The sequence below is a fragment of the Dendropsophus ebraccatus genome, chromosome 15 (assembly GCF_027789765.1).
Source record: "Dendropsophus ebraccatus isolate aDenEbr1 chromosome 15, aDenEbr1.pat, whole genome shotgun sequence".
Taxonomy (NCBI): domain Eukaryota; kingdom Metazoa; phylum Chordata; class Amphibia; order Anura; family Hylidae; genus Dendropsophus; species Dendropsophus ebraccatus.
The window spans coordinates 75688258-75710066 of record NC_091468.1 but is presented as its reverse complement, the minus strand read 5'-3'; the positions used below and the strand labels follow the sequence as shown (position 1 = coordinate 75710066).

The window sequence follows — 21809 nt, the reverse complement described above, 5'->3', positions numbered from 1 at the left end:
CGCCAACTCACCCAACATCTCGATCCCCCACCGTGGCTCTCGCCTTCTGCAGTGTCCCCGGCCAATGCGCACTCCCTCTGGATGACCAACGAGCTCAGTGTGCGCAGGAAGTACAGGGCCGCCAGCTCACGCGAGGTCACTGGTGCGTGCTCTGCTGGGAAATCCCCAGGGAGCGTAAATCGGCCGTAGGCGTACTGTCCTACCAATCTTGTGACTGCAGCTTGCAGTCTGCATTTTAATTATTTCTTATGGGACAATTTGCTTTGGTATAAGAGTGATTTGGATTACAAGCGCCATCCTGGAACAAATTATACTCCTAATCCAAGGCACCACTGTATATATATATATATATATATATATATATATATATATATATATTAGTATAACTCCATGACTGCTTGTGGTATTCTACATACATGTGTTACCATTGAGGGTTTCCTGTGTATTTATCCCGGTACTTTAGATACAAGTATTACAGGAGCCGTCCACGTTACTCAGCATCCCTTGTGTTCTCGTGGTGTTTCTAATGTTTTGTCGCTGATCATCAAGCATGTATTAATTTTGTGCATTGCTTTTTTAATTAAAAAAATTCTTTGTATCTTTTAGTAACTTTCTAGTTCAGTGGTTTTGGTATTTTTTGTATTGGATTGGTATGCAGTCTTTTTTGCTAGAACCCACTTTTTGTGGCGATTTAGCTTTTAAGACTTCCTCCCCTAGAGCAGCGACATATAGTTTTGCTCCTGTTTAGTGGATCTCTGTATGTTATTCATTGGATATATATATATATATATATATATATATATATATATATATATATATATATATATATATATATATATATATATTCTCTAATTATATGTATCACTGTTTATAGCTCACGATCACATGTTTTTGGATGATTTTTATACTTTATGATTTCGCAGTGTCAGCCGAAACGTTGCATAGTAGGATGTGAATAAAGGATCCTGTTTGTCTTCATATCAAGTACTGTCTCCATAGCGTTTTGGTCACTTCAGAGGCGGCTTCAGACGTACCAGCATCTGCTGCGAGGAGAAGCCTGGACGACACCGGGGAGTGGGGACAGGTAAGTATAAACTTTATCATCAGCTATTGGGCGCACATCCCTATTATACGCACTGATCAGTTTTAAACATGTTAAAAGACAATGATCAGTCATTGATAGTTTCTTCAGCTGATCGTTGTCTTTATTACACAGAATAATATACCGGCAGATAATGGCTCCGTATAATAGGGCCCCGAGGAGACACTTTGCTGCTGGTTTTGGATTATTTGTCCATAATTATTGTACAGGTGGATAAAAGATCTTCACGTCCTGGTCACAAACATGTAAGGTCGGATGCGACTGGAGATCGTCTGGAATCTCTTCAGCTTTTGTACAGTTTTCTATTTTAAATTCTTTTGTGAAGCAGATTTCAATTTGTCCCAGAATTTGTGCGTCTTCACTCTGAAAAGTCACAAGAAGTTTCATCAATCCCCGAGCCTCCATCTATCCGACACCAAAGGAAAAGCTACAGACTAAAAAAGCAGCTATATTCATGATGTCCTTTAGGTAATTACAGGAAAAACTACGGGCAGCTTCAAAAATAGTGTGCACTTCATTTATAGACTTAAAATTTCGTACCTTGTAACCCTAAAATCTGCAAAGAGAAATGAGGTCAGAGAGAAAGAGCAAACGAGAGAAGCTTCCAGCAGCAGATGTGGAGGTCAGAGCAGATGGATGCCCACTCACTATCCCGGAGCACGCTCACTATCCTGGGGCACGCTCACTATCCCGGGGCACGCTCACTATCCCGGGGCACGCTCACTATCCCAGCTATTGGGCCCCAAGTCTACAGAAGTCCAAACTCCGACAGCATCCAGTAATGGACTACTCAAAGGGGGAGATTTTCCAAACTGGTGTAAAGTAGAATTGTCTCCGTCGCCCCTAGCAACCAACCAGATTCCACATTTTATTTTTTTAAAGAACCTGTAAGGAATGAAAGTTGAATCTGATTGGTTGCTAGGGGCGACTGAGACAATTGTACTTTACACCCGTTTGATAAATCTCCCCCCAAATGTTTATTTTTTGGGTGGTCAAGTACGTAAACTCCACTCCTGGTTTTGGTTAAAAGTAGAGATGAGCGAAGCAGGTTTGTTAGGATTCGTACAAAGCAGAGCAATCCCCGATGTCTGCCCGCCTCATGAAAAAGGAGGAGACAGCCCGAGGACCGCATATACCTTCTCCACAGAACGGGCAGACATCGGGGTTCCACCTATGCACCCTAACAAAGCCGCTTCACCCATCTAGAGTTAAAAGTACTAACCGAAACGAGCCCCACATAGAGGACTGTACGGAGCCCCACATAGAGGACTGTACGGAGCCCCACATAGAGGACTGTACGGAGCCCCCCCCCCCCGCTGGGGGGAAGACGTTGGGGATATGGTGTCTGCAAGAAAAGGAGCGGGATCGGGCAGGCTGTGTGGCACCGGGTGCCGGTAGAGCTGTGCAGGAAGGCTGTTTGCTGGGGGAGACTGTCATCCATCTAACCCAGCCCATTGAAGAGACGGAAGACACGCGATTCCAGACACGGAGGGTGGGGGCCAGGAGAGGGGAGCGGTGTCAGAGTGTTTAACTCCTTTTTGCTTCCAAAGGGGTTGAGAAAACATGGTGTTAAAATAATTTCGGTGAAACACCCCTTTAAGATGGAGGACTATGTATATTGTGGACTGTCATGTATTTCATGTACTGGCCCAACCTGGCCTCAAGATAGAGATTATATATATATATATATATATATATATATATATATATATATATATATATATATATATATATTAGGGTTATATTTATAGATACATAATCATTCTTACACTTGGTGTTTGGTCTAGTGAAAAATGCTTTTTATCGTTGGTGGATTGTGCCACCTGGGTGGGGCTTCACAACCACTGTGCCACTTCCCCCGCCCACATCGGCGCCATAGTCCTTTAAGTAGAAATTTAGTTTAGAAATAAAGTAAATAGAATAGAAAGTTAATAGAGTGCAGCACTTTCCTTTACCGTAAAAATGTGAAAATATTTGCAAAATTATTTAACATTAACATTAAAAATCATTAAAGGGAACCTGTCACCCCCCGTGCCGGGGTGACAGGCTCCCGACCCCCCGTTAGAGCCCCCTATACTCACCTAGAGTCCGATGCCCATAGAGAATGACGGAGCGCTGGACTCTCCTGTCATTCTCTATGGGCGTTGGACTCATCTCTCAGTGCGCGCGCCGGGCTGCAGCGGCTGAGATCTTCATCACCCGACCACCTCCAGAAGCGGGACCCGGCGGGATTAGGTGAGTATAGGGGGCTCTAACGGGGGGTCGGGAGCCTGTCACCCCGGCACGGAGGGGTGACAGGTTCCCTTCAAATCTAACCTGCTGTGGGGGAAGACACTGGATTTTTGGTACAACGCCGTATGCATTCAGGAGTGCATCTTCGATCTCTGTCACCTAAAAATGAATAAGTACATGACTGTATAATTAGACAGCTATAGGGGTACGCAGCTATAGGGGTACGCGGCTATAGGGGTACGCGGCTATAGAATTACGCGGCTATAGAATTACACAGCTATACAGTGGGGAAAAAAAAGTATTTAGTCAGTCACCAATAGTGCAAGTTCCACCACTTACAAAGATGAGAGGCGTCTGTAATTTACATCATAGGTAGACCTCAGCTATGAGAGACAAAATGAGAAAACAAATCCAGAAAATCACATTGTCTGATTTTGTAAGAATTTATTTGCAAATTATGGTGGAAAATAAGTATTTGGTCACCTACAAACAATCAAGATTTCTGGCTCTCACAGACCTGTAACTTCTTCTTTAAGAGTCTCCTCTTTCCTCCACTCATTACCTGTAGTAATGGCACCTGTTTAAACTTGTTATCAGTATAAAAAGACACCTGTGCACACCCTCAAACAGTCAGACTCCAAACTCCACTATGGTGAAGACCAAAGAGCTGTCAAAGGACACCAGAAACAAAATTGTAGCCCTGCACCAGGCGTGGAAGACTGAATCTGCAATAGGCAACAAGCTTGGAGTGAAGAAATCAACTGTGGGAGCAATAATTAGAAAATGGAAGACATACAAGACCACTGATAATCTCCCTCGATCTAGGGCTCCACGCAAAATCTCACCCCGTGGGGTCAAAATGATCACAAGAACGTGAGCAAAAGTCCCAGAACCCCGTGGGGGGACCTAGTGAATGAACTGCAGAGAGCTGGGACCAATGTAACAAAGCCTACCATCAGTAAGACACTACGCCAGTGCCAGGGACTCAGATCCTGCAGTGCCAGACGGGTCCCACTGCTTAAGCCAGTACATGTCCCGGCCCGTCTGAAGTTTGCTAGAGAGCATTTGGATGATTCAGAAGAGTATTGGGAGAATGTCCTATGGTCTGATGAAACCAAAGTGGAACTGTTTGGTAGAAACACAACTTGTCGTGTTTGGGAGGAAAAAGAATACCGAGTTGCATCCATCACACACCATAGCTACTGTAAACCATGGGGGTGGAAACATCAGGCTTTAGGGCTGTTTCTCTGCAAAGGGGCCAGGACGACTGATCCGGGTACATGAAAGAATGAATGGGGCCATGTATCGGGAGATACTGCGTGCAAACCTCCTTCCATCAGCAAGGGCATTGAAGATGAAACGTGGCTGACAATGATCCAAAGCACACCGCCAGGGCAACCAAGGAGCGGCTTGGTAAGAAGCATTTCAAGGTCCTGGAGTGGCCGAACCAGTCTCCAAATCTCAACCCTATAGAAAACCTTTGGAGGGAGTTGAAAGTCCGTGTTGCCAAGCGACAGCCCCAAAAGATCACTGCTCTAGAGGAGATCTGCTAGGAGGAATGGGCCAACAGACCAACAACAGTGTGTGCCAACCTTGTGAGAACTTACAAAAAACGTTTGACCTCTGTCATTGCCAACAAAGGATATAGAACAAAGGATTGAGAGGAAATTCTGTTACTGACCAAATACTTATTTTCCACCATAATTTGCAAATAAATTCTTACAAAATCAGACGATCTGATTTTCTGGATTTGTTTTCTCATTTTGTCTCCCATAGTTGAGGTCTAATATGGTGTCAATTACAGACGCCTCTCATCTTTGTAAGTGGTGGAACTTGCGCTATTGGTGACTGACTAAATACTTTTTTTCCCCACTGTAGAAGTACGTGGCTATAGAAGTACATGGCATTATTACCATATGGAGGCACACAGGAGACATTACTACTATATGGAGGCACACAGGAGACATTATTACTATATGGGGGCAAAGCAGGAGACATTATTACTATATGGAGGCACACAGGAGACATTATTACTATATGGGGGCAAAGCAGGAGACATTATTACTATATGGAGGCACAGTAGGGGACATTATTACTATATGGAGGCACAGTAGGGGACATTATTACTACATGGGGGCACAATAGGGGACATTATTACTATATGGAGGCACAGTAGGGGACATTATTACTATATGGAGGCAAAGCAGGAGACATTATTACTATATGGAGGCAAAGCAGGAGACATTATTACTATATGGAGGCACAGTAGGGGACATTATTACTATATGGAGGCACAGTAGGGGACATTATTACTACATGGGGGCACAATAGGGGACATTCTGACTGTATGAGGGCACAGTGGGAAGATGCATCTCTCTACATCACTGTAAAATAATGTGTCACTAAAAAGTACAGCTTGTCCTGTAAGTCCTTACACAGCTATGTCAACAGAAAAAAAAAAGTTATGGCTCTCTGGCAATGAGGGGGGGGGGGGAAGCTAAAAAAATTTACAGCGTCGATAAGAGTTAAACAGCACACAATACACATCCTTAAATAAATGTAAAGTAAAGAAAAATAAGGAAAAGGATGTCCTAAAAATTAAAGCGACTCTGTACCCATGATCTGACCCCCCCAAACCGTTTGTACCTTCAGACAGCTGCTTTTAATCAAAGATCTGTCCTGGGGTCCGATCAGTAGGTGATGCAGTTATTGTCCTAAAAAACAACTTTTAAACTTGCAACGTCCGGGGCTTAGATTGCGTATGCATTGCCATGGTCGTTGGGCACGGGGCTGCTACTTTAAAAGTTGTTTTTTTAGGACAATAACTGCATCACCTGCCGAACGGACCACAGGACAGATCTTGGATTAAAAGCAGCTATCCGAAGGTACAAGGGGGGGGTCAGAGTCGCTTTAATTTTGTTTGCAACTAATAAACGGGTACTGGTTATTTACCTGATAGGTTTTGGACGGTTTAATTCCATATTTTTCCAGAACACTGAAAATAAAATGACATAAAATTACTTTTATACTATTACATTGTAAACTAATTTTAACCCCTTAAGGACCTATGCCAATTTTCATTTTTACATTTAAATTTTTACACTTCGCCTTTTAAGAGCTATAAGGTTTTTATTTCTCCACCTACACAGCCATGTAATGGATAGTTGTGTTCAGGAATAGGTGCACGTTGTAAAGGCGCACTTCTATCTCCCATAACATGTATGGCGGAACCACAGAAACATTATTTATGGGTTTAAATGGGGGGTGGGGGGGGGGGGGGGTGGAGGAGGGGTTCTGTGTTTGCATAATGAACTTTACAATTAAGCTGATATGTTCTATAGGTCAGTATAAAAACCTTTTCAAACATCTGCTATCTATAGTAGAATTTTTATTTTTTTTGCAATTAGGTATGACTAAAGTTGCTCTATTGTAGATATAGGATATTATGTACATAGAGGATATACTGTACATAGAGGGTATACATAGAGGATATACTGTACATAGAGGGTATACATAGAGGATATACTGTACATAGAGGGTATACATAGAGGATATACTGTACATAGAGGGTATACATAGAGGATATACTGTACATAGAGGGTATACATAGAGGATATACTGTACATAGAGGGTATACATAGAGGATATACTGTACATAGAGGGTATACATAGAGGATATACTGTACATAGAGGGTATACATAGAGGATATACTGTACATAGAGGGTATACATAGAGGATATACTGTACATAGAGGGTATACATAGAGGATATACTGTACATAGAGGGTATACATAGAGGATATACTGTACATAGAGGGTATACATAGAGGATATACTGTACATAGAGGGTATACATAGAGGATATACTGTACATAGAGGGTATACATAGAGGATATACTGTACATAGAGGGTATACATAGAGGATATACTGTACATAGAGGGTATACATAGAGGATATACTGTACATAGAGGGTATACATAGAGGATATACTGTACATAGAGGGTATACATAGAGGATATACTGTACATAGAGGGTATACATAGAGGATATACTGTACATAGAGGGTATACATAGAGGATATACTGTACATAGAGGGTATACATAGAGGATATACTGTACATAGAGGGTATACATAGAGGATATACTGTACATAGAGGGTATACATATAGGATATACTGTACATAGAGGGTATACATATAGGATATACTGTACATAGAGGGTATACATATAGGATATACTGTACATAGAGGGTATACATATAGGATATACTGTACATAGAGGGTATACATATAGGATATACTGTACATAGAGGGTATACATATAGGATATACTGTACATAGAGGGTATACATATAGGGTATACTGTACATAGAGGGTATACATATAGGGTATACTGTACATATAGGATATACTGTACATAGATTATATACATATAGGATATACTGTACATAGAGGGTATACATACAGGGTATACTGTACATAGAGGATATACATACAGGATATACTGTACATATAGGATACACTGTACATAGAGGGTATACATATAGGATACACTGTACATAGAGGGTATACATAGAGGATATACTGTACATAGATTATATACATATAGGATATACTGTACATAGAGGGTATACATACAGGGTATACTGTACATAGAGGATATACATACAGGATATACTGTACATATAGGATACACTGTACATAGAGGGTATACATATAGGATACACTGTACATAGAGGGTATACATAGAGGATATACTGTACATAGAGGGTATACATAGAGGGTATACATAGAGGATATACTGTACATAGAGGATATACATATAGGATACACTGTACATAGAGGGTATACATATAGGATACACTGTACATAGAGGGTATACATAGAGGATATACTGTACATAGAGGATATACTGTACATAGAGGATATACATATAGGATATACTGTACATAGAGGATATACATATAGGGTATACTGTACATAGAGGATATACATATAGGATATACTGTACATAGAGGATATACATATAGGATACACTGTACATAGAGGGTATACATATAGGATACACTGTACATAGAGGGTATACATAGAGGATATACTGTACATAGAGGGTATACATAGAGGGTATACATAGAGGATATACTGTACATAGAGGATATACATATAGGATACACTGTACATAGAGGGTATACATATAGGATACACTGTACATAGAGGGTATACATAGAGGATATACTGTACATAGAGGATATACTGTACATAGAGGATATACATATAGGATATACTGTACATAGAGGATATACATATAGGGTATACTGTACATAGAGGATATACATATAGGATATACTGTACATAGAGGATATACATATAGGGTATACTGTACATAGAGGATATACTGTACATAGAGGGTATACATAGAGGATATACTGTACATAGAGTATATACATATAGGGTATACTGTACATAGAGGGTATACATAGAGGATATACTGTACATAGAGGGTATACATAGAGGATATACTGTACATAGAGGGTATACATAGAGGATATACTGTACATAGAGGATATACATAGAGGATATACTGTACATAGAGTATATACTGTACATAGAGGATATACTGTACATAGAGGGTATACATAGAGGATATACTGTACATAGAGGGTATACATAGAGGATATACTGTACATAGAGGATATACATAGAGGATATACTGTACATAGAGGATATACATAGAGGATATACTGTACATAGAGGATATACATAGAGGATATACTGTACATAGAGGATATACATATAGGATATACTGTACATAGAGGATATACATAGAGGATATTATGTACATAGAGGATATACTGTACATAGAGGATATACATAGAGGATATACTGTACATAGAGGATATACATAGAGGATATACTGTACATAGAGGATATACATAGAGGATATACTGTACATAGAGGATATACATAGAGGATATACTGTACATAGAGGATATACATAGAGGATATACTGTACATAGAGGATACACATAAAGGATATACTGTACATAGAGGATATTATGTACATAGAGGATATACATAGAGGATATTATGTACATAGAGGATATACTGTACATAGAGGATATACATAGAGGATATACTGTACATACAGGATATACATAGAGGATATACTGTACATAGAGGATATACATAGAGGATATACATACAGGATATACAGTACATAGAGGATATACTGTACATAGAGGGTATACATACAGGGTATACATACAGGATATACAGTACATAGAGGATATACATACAGGATATACTGTACATAGAGGATATACATAGAGGATATACTGTACATAGAGGATATACATATAGGGTATACTGTACATAGAGGATATACATATAGGGTATACTGTACATAGAGGATATACATATAGGGTATACTGTACATAGAGGATATACATATAGGGTATACTGTACATAGAGGATATACATATAGGGTATACTGTACATAGAGGATATACATATAGGGTATACTGTACATAGAGGATATACATATAGGATATACTGTACATAGAGGATATACTGTACATAGAGGATATACATATAGGATATACTGTACATAGAGGATATACATATAGGATATACAGTACATAGAGGGTATACATATAGGATATACAGTACATAGAGGGTATACATATAGGATATACTGTACATAGAGGGTATACATATAGGATATACTGTACATAGAGGATATACTGTACATAGAGGATATACTGTACATAGAGGGTATACATATAGGATATACTGTACATAGAGGATATACATATAGGATATACTGTACATAGAGGATATTATGTACATAGAGGATATACTGTACATAGAGGGTATACATAGAGGATATACTGTACATAGAGGATATACTGTACATAGAGGGTATACATATAGGATATACTGTACATAGAGGATATACATATAGGATATACTGTACATAGAGGATATACATATAGGATATACTGTACATAGAGGATATACATATAGGATATACTGTACATAGAGGATATACATATAGGATATACTGTACATAGAGGATATACATATAGGATATACTGTACATAGAGGATATACATATAGGATATACTGTACATAGAGGATATACATATAGGGTATACTGTACATAGAGGATATACATATAGGATATACTGTACATAGAGGATATACATATAGGGTATACTGTACATAGAGGATATACATATAGGATATACTGTACATAGAGGATATACATACAGGATATACAGTACATAGAGGATATACATAGAGGATATACTGTACATAGAGGATATACATAGAGGATATACATATAGGGTATACTGTACATAGAGGATATACATATAGGGTATACTGTACATAGAGGGTATACATAGAGGATATACTGTACATAGAGGATATACATAGAGGATATACTGTACATAGAGGATATACATATAGGGTATACTGTACATAGAGGATATACATATAGGGTATACTGTACATAGAGGATATACATATAGGGTATACTGTACATAGAGGATATACATATAGGGTATACTGTACATAGAGGATATACATATAGGATATACTGTACATAGAGGGTATACATATAGGGTATACTGTACATAGAGGATATACATATAGGGTATACTGTACATAGAGGATATACATATAGGATATACTGTACATAGAGGGTATACATATAGGATATACAGTACATAGAGGGTATACATATAGGATATACTGTACATAGAGGATATACATATAGGATATACTGTACATAGAGGATATACATATAGGGTATACTGTACATAGAGGATATACATATAGGATATACTGTACATAGAGGATATACATATAGGGTATGCTGTACATAGAGGATATACATATAGGATATACTGTACATAGAGGATATACATATAGGGTATGCTGTACATAGAGGATATACATATAGGATATACTGTACATAGAGGATATACATATAGGGTATACTGTACATAGAGGATATACATATAGGATATACTGTACATAGAGGATATACATATAGGATATACTGTACATAGAGGATATACATATAGGATATACTGTACATAGAGGATATACATATAGGGTATACTGTACATAGAGGATATACATATAGGGTATACTGTACATAGAGGATATACATATAGGATATACTGTACATAGAGGATATACATATAGGATATACTGTACATAGAGGATATACATATAGGATATACTGTACATAGAGGGTATACATATAGGATATACTGTACATAGAGGGTATGCTGTACATAGAGGGTATACATATAGGGTATACTGTACATAGAGGATATACATATAGGATATACTGTACATAGAGGATATACATATAGGATATACTGTACATAGAGGATATACATATAGGATATACTGTACATAGGGGATATACATATAGGATATACTGTACATAGAGGATATACATATAGGGTATACTGTACATATAGCAGATGCAGGTCATGGAGCCGAGCACCCGCCACCGCTGCTAGGATGGGAGCAGCACTTCGGACTTTCTTTTTTTTGAAGGGAACCTGTCGCCCCCTGTGCCGGGGTGACAGACTCCCGGCCCCCCGCTGGAGCACCCTATACTCACCTGATCCCGCCGGGTCCCAATTCTTGAGCCGGTTGGGTGACTGAGATATCGGACTCACCTGTCATTCTCTATGAGCGTTGGACTCATCTGAGGAGCGCGCACGCCGGGCTTCGGGCACTGATATCTCAGTCACCCGACCGGCTCAAGAATCGGGACCCGGTGGGATCAGGTAAGTATAGGGTGCTCCAGCGGTGGGGCCGGGAGCCTGTCACCTCGGCACCGGGGGTGACAGGTCCTCTTTAAATCAACTGGTGTCAGAATGCGCCAAAGATTTGTAAATAACGTCTATTAAAAAAGTACTAATCATCTGCTGTATGTCCTGCATCTCTTTGTCTATGTCTATGACATACAGCAGCTGATAAGTACTGGAAGACTTGAGATTTTTTAATAGACGTTATTTACATATCTTTGGCGCATTCTGACACCAGTTGATTTAAAAAAAGGAAATTTGTTTTGCTGGAGTTGCTCTTAAACTCTACAGATTCTGCGGTTAGTGTGACCCCAGCATCTAGAGGGTTACAGAAGGGGAATTCTCTCTCTGTTCCCCCTGTGAGATCTGTGAAACAATGACAGAGACGAGATGGTAGCAATGGAAGCAGAGTCTGATCCGCTCAGCCTGGCAGGTTTCTTTTTTTAAATTTGCCTTTGATCAGTTATTTTTGTCAGCAGCGGTGCCAGGAGGCGTGCACAGGGGCGGCGTACACAGGGGCGCGGTACACAGGGGCGGTGTGCACAGGGGCGCGGTACACAGGGGCGGCGTGCACAGGGGCGCGGTACACAGGGGCTGCGTGCACAGGGGAGGCGTGAACAGGGGCGGCGTACACAGGGGCGGCGTACACAGGGGCGCGGTACACAGGGGCGGCGTGCACAGGGGCGCGGTACACAGGGGCGGCGTGCACAGGGGCGCGGTGCACAGGGGCGGCGTACACATGGGGCGGTGTGCACAGGGGCTGCGTGCACAGGGGAGGCGTGCACAGGGGAGGCGTGCACAGGGGCGGCGTACACATGGGGCGCGGTACACAGGGGCGGCGTACACATGGGGCGCGGTACACAGGGGCGGCGTGCACAGGGGCGGCGTACACATGGGGCGCGGTACACAGGGGCGCGGTGCACAGGGGCGGCGTACACATGGGGCGGCGTACACATGGGGCGGCGTGCACAGGGGCGGTGTGCACAGGGGCGGCGTGCACAGGGGCGGTGTGCACAGGGGCGGCGTGCACAGGGGCGGCGTACACAGGGGCGCGGTGCACAGGGGCGGTGTACACATGGGGCGGCGTACACAGGGGCGCGGTGCACAGGGGCGGCGTGCACAGGGGCGGCGTGCACAGGGGAGGCGTGCACAGGGGTGGCGTGCACAGGGGTGGCGTGCACAGGGGTGGCGTGCACAGGGGTGGCGTGCACAGGGGTGGCGTGCACAGGGGCGGCGTACACAGGGGCGGCGTACACAGGGGCGGCGTACACATGGGGCGGCGTACACATGGGGCGGCGTGCACAGGGGAGGCGTGCACAGGGGAGGTGTGCACAGCTGCTGGCTAAACAGCATTCATGTTCACCAGACCAGTCTGTGCAGAGAGGAGGGAAAACTGACCACTTCCTGCATTTGGTCATTTTTTGCTGTTGCTAAAGACTAAAAGGCCATAGTGACGCAGCCTCGGGTGCAATTTCCCAGTAAGTGAGACACCTAATGGCTGAAAACATGCAAAAAAAAAAATAGATGAAGTAAATTGCAAAGATAAAATATATTTCCTCCCCTGCAAGATTTCGGGATCATTTTATAATATAGTAAAATAAAAACAAAAAACACCAAAAATTCTTAAAAATATGTTTTTAACATAAAAACTTAAAGAGAACCTATCACCAAAAAGTATACTCTTATTTTACAGTAGGGAGGAAATAAACACATAAAACAAATCACCCCTGGAAGCATTAGGTCTATTAATTCTATCATTATATTGTAAGAAAACTACCATGGAAAAAGCTCATAGAAGTGGCCATCTTGTGGATATACACAGGCTGGCAGTTGCACATATAGGCCACGCCCCCAGATTCCAAGCTTGTGTGCACTGCAGCCTCTTATTAGCAGCAGGGTTAGTACTTTGGACTGTAATGTTTCTCCAGTGTATCTTTGTGATACTGTCTGCTCAAAAGCGGTAAACACACTACGGAATAAATAACCTGCTGCGGATTCTGTCGCTCCATTTTATGGTTAAGGAGATGACGGACGGCGGAATCTGGCCGACCACAGAATGAAGTCTATGGCATGGGCGGAGATGCGTGCAATTGGGGGTGAGGAATCCACTGCGGGTTATGAACGCACTTTAATGTGCCACCGTGTTCTAATGAACTGTTGCTGTCCTCCTCATGTAATGTGCTGCTGCCTCCACCTCTTGCATTGTGTCACTGTGTCCCCCTCATGTACTGTGCTGCTGCCTCCACCTCTTGCATTGTGTCACTGTGTCCCCCTCATGTACTGTGCTGCTGCCTCCACCTCTTGCATTGTGTCACTGTGTCCCCCTCATGTACTGTGCTGCTGCCTCCACCTCTTGCATTGTGTCACTGTGTCCCCCTCATGTACTGTGCTGCTGCCTCCCCCTCTTGCATTGTGTCACTGTGTCCCCCTCATGTAATGTGCTGCTGCCTCCCCCTCTTGCATTGTGTCACTGTGTCTTCCTCATGTAATGTGCTGCTGCCTCCCCCTCTTGCATTGTGTCACTGTGTCCCCCTCATGTACTGTGCTGCTGCCTCCACCTCTTGCATTGTGTCACTGTGTCCCCCTCATGTACTGTGCTGCTGCCTCCACCTCTTGCATTGTGTCACTGTGTCCTCCTCATGTAATGTGCTACTGCCTCCACCTCTTGCATTGTGTCACTGTGTCCTCCTCATGTAATGTGCTACTGCCTCCACCTCTTGCATTGTGTCACTGTGTCCTCCTCATGTAATGTGCTACTGCCTCCACCTCTTGCATTGTGTCACTGTGTCCTCCTCATGTAATGTGCTGCTGCCTCCACCTCTTGCATTGTGTCACTGTGTCCCCCTCATGTACTGTGCTGCTGCCTCCACCTCTTGCATTGTGTCACTGTGTCCCCCTCATGTACTGTGCTGCTGCCTCCACCTCTTGCATTGTGTCACTGTGTCCCCCTCATGTACTGTGCTGCTGCCTCCACCTCTTGCATTGTGTCACTGTGTCCCCCTCATGTACTGTGCTGCTGCCTCCCCCTCTTGCATTGTGTCACTGTGTCTTCCTCATGTAATGTGCTGCTGCCTCCCCCTCTTGCATTGTGTCACTGTGTCCCCCTCATGTACTGTGCTGCTGCCTCCACCTCTTGCATTGTGTCACTGTGTCCCCCTCATGTACTGTGCTGCTGCCTCCACCTCTTGCATTGTGTCACTGTGTCCTCCTCATGTACTGTGCTGCTGCCTCCACCTCTTGCATTGTGTCACTGTGTCCCCCTCATGTACTGTGCCATTGTTCCTTATAATTAATGGACTGTTTCTCTAATCAATGTTTCCCAATCTTTAAAGAGGACCTGTCACCTCCCGTGCCGGGGTGACAGGCTCCCGACCCCTTGTAGATCCCCCTATACTCACCGGATCCCGCCGGGTCCCGCTTCCTGAGCCGGTCGGGTCCCGGCGCGCGCTGAGAGATGAGTCCGATGCCCATAGACAATAACGGAGCATCGGACTCCCCATTCATTCTCTATGGGCATCTGACTCTGCTGTCAGGCTTCGGGCGCTGAAATCTCCGTGACCCGACCGGCTCAGAAAGCGGGACCCGGCGGGATCACGTAAGTATAGGGGGTCGGGAGCCTGTCACCCCGGCACGGGGGGTGACAGGTGTCCTTTAACTCTCTAGCTGAAAAATGACAACTCTCATCATGAACTGGCAGCAGGACATGGGTGTTTGTAGTTCTGCGACATACAGACTGCAGAACTACAACTCCTACCATGAGGTGCCAGCAGGACATGATGGGGGTTGTAATTCTGCAACCTGGAGAGTCACAGGCTGAATAGGGCGGGACAGTAGCCAAGGAGGTAAGTGGGTGTTATTATTTTCACCCCCCCATCCACCAGGGCATTCTGAAAAAAGGGGCCCTTGCCGGAGTATCCTTTTAACCCCCTGTGGGCCAGAAAGTAGCCCCTTTCATCCACCCTTCATTTACTTTTTTTTTTTCCTTTTTTAGACACCGGTATCTCCAGGACTATGTTGTATTCTGTGGACTACGTTGATGACCAGCTTTTTTTTTTTTTAATAAAATGGTCAACGAGGGGTTTAGGGGTGTTTTTTTTTTTTTATAAAATATATTTATCTATTGTGTTGTGTTTTTTTTTGCTTTATATTACAGGCTTAGTAGTGGAAGCTGTCTGATAGATGGAATCCATTACTAAGTTGGGGCCTTGTGTTAGCCGGTATAAAATGGCTAACATTAACCCCCTATTATTACCCCAGTACCCAATGCCACCAGGGGTACTGGGAAGAGCCGGGTGCCAGTGGTCCCAGAGCGTCAAAATTGGCGCTCCTGGACCGGGCGGCAGCAGGCTGGTATTAGGCTGGGGAGGGCCAAAATAAATGGCCCTACCCACCCTGGTTCTACTAGGCTGCTGTTTGGTTTTTTAACCCGGCTGGTTATGGAAATATGGAATCTTATGAGTTGTTTTTTGTTTTTTTTTAATTATAATTTTTTTTTTTATAAAGCGATTAAGAATAGCCTTAACCTCTTAAGGACGCATGACGTACCGGTACGTCATGCGCCCGTAAGAGGTGTTCAGAGCTCTGAACCACCGCGGTTCCGGGTGCCGCTTGTAGCCTGGGACCGCGGGTATTAGCGGGCACAGGCTGATCGCCGTGCCCGCTAATACAGTAATCAGATGCAGCTGTCAAACATGACAGCTGCATCTGATTACCGGCTGCAGCACTTCCCTGGTGTCTAGTGGTGGAGATTGCTCCTCCGGGACGTTGTCCCGCAATCTCTGTTACTGCTGCCGGCCGTGGACCGCTCTAAGATGGCGCCGTCCCCGGTTAGGCACTCGTTTATTTTCGGCTGCAGCAGCAGAAAGCAAACGAGTGCCGGTCTCATTGATCTTTTCTGTATAACTATACAGCATAGATCTCAATGAGAGATCAAAGCGTATATACTAGAAGTCCCCCAGGGGGAATAACCCTAACCCCAGGGAGGGGGACAAACCCCAACCCCAGGGAGGAATAACCCCAACCCCAGGGGGGAATAACCCCATCCCCAGGGGGGAATAACCCCAACCCCAGGGGGGAATAACCCCAACCCCAGGGGGGAATAACCCCATCCCCAGGGGGGAATAACCCCATCCCCAGGGGGGAATAACCCTAACCCCAGGGGGAAATAACCCCATCCCCAGGGGGGAATAACCCCAACCCCAGGGGGGAATAACCCCAAACCCAGGGAGGGGGAATAACCCTAACCCCAGGGGGGGACTAACCCTAACCCCAGGGAGGGGGAATAACCCTAACCCCAGGGAGGGGGAATAACCCTAACCCCAGGGAGGGGGAATAACCCTAACCCCAGGGGGGGAATAACCCTAACCCCAGGGAGGGGGAATAACCCTAACCCCAGGGAGGGGGAATAACCCCAACCCCAGGGAGGGGGAATAACCCCAACCCCAGGGAGGGGGAATAACCCCAACCCCAGGGAGGGGGAATAACCCCAACCCCAGGGAGGGGGAATAACCCCAACCCCAGGGGGGCTTCTAGTATATGTGAAAAAAAAGAAGTATTGTTATTAGTAAAAAGCCCCTCCCCTAATAAAAGTTAGAATCACCCCCCTTTTCCCAGGTTATAAATAAAAGTAAATAAATAAACATGTTTGCTATCGCCGCGTGCGTAATCGCCCGAACTATTAATCACATTCCTGATCTCGCACGGTAAACGGCGTCTGCGCAAGAAAATCCCAAAGTGCAAAATTGCGCATTTTTGGTCGCATCAAATCCAAAAAAAATGTAATAGAAAGCGATCAAAAAGTCGTATATGCGCAATCAAGGTACCGATAGAAAGATCACATCATGGCGCAAAAAATGACACCTGACACAGCCCCATAGACCCAAGGATAAAAGCGCTATAAGCCGGGAATGGAGCGATTGTAAGGAACGTATATTTGTTAACAATGGTTTGAATTTTTTACCGGCCATCAGATACAATATAAGTTATACATGTTATATATCGTTTTAATCTTGAGGAACATGCATAACAAGTCAGTTTTACCTCAGGGCGAATGGCGTAAAAACACAGTCCCCCCAAATAAAAGAAATGCATTTTTTTGTTCAATTTCACCACAATTTTAATTTTTTCTGGTAATTAAACCAGTGTAATTTATGCAAAAAATCAGCCTGTAATTGCAAAGTACAATTAGTGACGCAAAAAATAAGGATAAGGGCTCATGTGGGTTTCTAGGTGGAAAAATGCAAGTGCTATGTATGGCCGTATATACACAAGGAGGAAAAAACGAAAATTGGCCCCGTCCTTAAAGGGTAAAGTGTCACTGTTGTTAAAATTTTTATTGCAGAAATCAATAGTCCAGGCGATTTTAAGAAACTTTGTAATTGGGTTTATTAGCCGAAAAATGCATTTTTATCATGAAAAAGCAGTTTGAAGCTCTCCCCCTGTCTTCATGGTTTTCCTATGGAGAGAGAAAGTAAAGGCAGCAAAAACAGGACAACAAAGAGTTAATTTACACTCACATCCTGGGCTCTCTCCTCTGACAGTCACCACTGAGCTATCTGACTTCTAATTAGGGCTCTGAATAGCTCCCCTGCTGTGTAATCCTTTGTTCTCAACTCTCTGCTGTCAGCTAATCTCCCTCCCTCCCCCTCCCCTCTTCATAGACCAGACAGATCCGACTGATGAAAAAACAGTCGAGATTTCCTGATTCTGAGCAGTGGATGACAGAAAGGAGAGGAGGGGGGGGGGGGGGGCCTGGGAAAAGCTTTTTACATGCAGATAATGGCAGATTTGGCTAATAAACCCAATTACAAAGTTTCTTAAAATCGCTTGGACTATTGATTTCTGCAAAAATAAAAATTAACGACAGTGACACTTTAACCCCTGCCTCCCTGGGCCAGGCTGCAAGTAAACATAAGTGCTGCATACTCACGGGATTGGGCCGCCGCGCTGATTCCGGGGTGTCATTCTCTGATCCGCCGCTCCGTTCCGGAGTTACAGCATTCTTTGTATGCTGATGGATCAGACTTGACATCAGCATACAAAGAACACTAACTCCGGAATGGAGCGGCGGATCTGCCAACGGCTGACACCCCCGGAATCCGCGCGGCGGCCTGATTTGCGCTCCTGGGCTGGGTGGCAGCAGGCTGGTATTATTAGGCTGGGGAGGGCCAAAATAAATGGCTGGTTGGTTATGGAAATAGGGGGAACCCTACTCGCTTTTTTTTTTTTTAAATAAATAAATAATAACAATAAATAATAATAAAAAAACCCGCATAGGATTCCCCCTATTTCCATAACCAGGCACTTAAGGCCATTGCATTACTGTAAAGTGAAAATTTGGTGATAGGTTCTCTTTAAACAGTAGGTAATTTCCTGATGGCCCATTCCTTTTAACTACCTGTTAAGATCCACACTTGAGTAGAGCTCAAGGCCCTTGCTGAAGTATTTGTGCTGGGAGTCCAGGCATGACAGTGATGCTGCACAGGTACCATGCTTTATCCATTCATGTTTCCTACAAAAGAAGAAATCAGTCGGAGTAATATAATACTAAACTTTATACAAACTCTTCTGTCCTGTTATGTTAAAGGCATTGTGTTAAATTAGCTCTAGGCAGAGAGAGAATACGCCTGCAAGCATCTCTGTGTTAAGGCCCTATTCCACGGAACGATTATCATCCGTATTCGGCCAATATCGGCCGCTACGGACGATAATCGTCCCGTGGAATAGAGTGCAGCGATCAGCCGACATCGTTCATGTCGGCATCGTTGCTTGTTGAACAACAAGCGACTGATATAGCAGCGATCTGCTGCTGGCGCTCCGTTGAATAAGAGCGTCGGCAGCAGACGCCGCTATATCCTATGGGCTGCCCGGACGATCAGCGATCACCCGGGCAGCCCCCCCGCATCTCCCCGCCGCCCCTCCCGCACTCACCCGCTCGCTGCAGCTGCGTTGAATAGCGGCGGCAGCGAGCGGGAAACAAGGAGCAAACGAGTGCTGAGAGCGCTTGTTTGCTCCTCTAAACCAGTGCTTCCCAACCTTTTCCACCTCGCGGCACCCCTACTAAATAAGGTTCTACAAAATAAGAAAACCGTCATACAGTGACTGACAGGTGACGTCTTCTTTGATCTGAGGCGTCACTTTCCCTTTTCCTCTCCATCCGGCCCAGACCTCCAGGATGATTCCTTCCAGCTACTTTTCATCTCTTCAGAACCTGCGAGACAAACAATTTAGGCTCCGCACATTTCTAGCAACTTCCTTCCCCTTCTCCCTCCTGTCGGCTCCCAAAGTAACTGCACTGTGTGGTGTTATGTGCAGTAAAACGACTAGGAATGTGGGATGCCCCCTGTATGTAGGATCCCCTGCTGTGCCCCCTGTATGTAGGATCCCCTGCTGTGCCCCCTGTATGTAGGATCCCCTGCTGTGTTCCCTGTATGTAGGATCCCCTGCTGTGCCCCCTGTATGTAGGATCCCCCGCTGTGCCCCCTGTATGTAGATCCCCTGCTGTGCCCCCTGTATGTAGGATTCACTGCTGTGCCCCCATGAACTAATAATGCCCTCAGAGGTGTCCCCATGAACTAATAATGCCCCCAGAGTTGCCCCCATGAACTAATAATGCCCCCAGAGGTGCCCCCATATACTAATAATGCCCCCAGAGGTGCCCCCATACACTAATAATGCCCCCAGAGGTGCCCCCATATACTAATAATGCCCCCACAGGTGCCCCCATGAACTGATAATGCCCCTAGAGGTGCCCCCATGAACTGATAATGCCCCTAGAGGTGCCCCCATATACTAATAATGCCCTCTGCTGTGCCCCCATGAACTAATAATGCCCCCAGAGGTGCCCCCATTAACTAATAATTCCCCCAGAGGTGCCCCCATGAACTAATAAAGTCCCCAGAGGTGCCCCCATATACTAATAATGCCCCCAGAGGTGCCCCCATATACTAATAATGCCCCCAGAGGTGTCCCCATAAACTAATAATGCCCCCAGAGGTGCCCCATATACTAATAATGCCCCCAGAGGTGCCCCATATACTAATAATGCCCCCAGAGGTGCCCCCATATACTAATAATGCCCCCAGAGGTGCCCCCATATACTAATAATACCCCCAGAGGTGCCCCCCATATATTAATAATGCCCCCAGAGGTGCCCCCCATGAACTAATAATGCCCCCAGAGGTGCCCCCATATACTAATAATGCCCCCGAGGTGCCCCCCATGAACTAATAATGCCCCCTGCTCTTCCCATTAAAAAAAAAACAAACATCCTACTCACCTAATCCGCGCTGTGCAGGCAGCAGCTCTTCCTCCTCTTCTGGCTCCATCTTGCGAGCCGCGGGGACGGGACTTCCGGCAGGCGTGATGACGTCACATGATCACGCCTGCCGGAGAGGTCACGTCCCGGCCTCCCATAGGCTGCTGGCATGAAGTGCCGGGGGCCTATGGGAGTAAATATAGGAGCAGGACGCTGACAGTCTGCTCCTGTATTCTGCTTACTTTAATGTTCCGCCGCTCACAGTGCTCACTGTGCAGGCGGAACATGAAAGTGATCCGTGCATCCCGAGAAGCTGCGCGGCCCGCAGCTTCTCGGGATGTTTAAGAGACAGCGCACATTTCCCACCGGGATCCCGCGACCA

At 44.5% G+C, this 21809-nt stretch overlaps 1 long non-coding RNA gene across 1 annotated transcript; it reads right to left on the bottom strand.

Moving 5' to 3' along the window:
* Nucleotides 1–1180: 1180 nt before the first annotated feature.
* LOC138773942 (uncharacterized) lies at nucleotides 1181–19704 on the bottom strand. The gene is made up of 4 exons (XR_011360235.1): nucleotides 19568–19704; nucleotides 6287–6329; nucleotides 3419–3493; nucleotides 1181–1465 (listed from the first exon to the last, which is right to left on the bottom strand). It is a non-coding gene; the product is annotated as an uncharacterized lncRNA (long non-coding RNA).
* Nucleotides 19705–21809: the final 2105 nt, after the last annotated feature.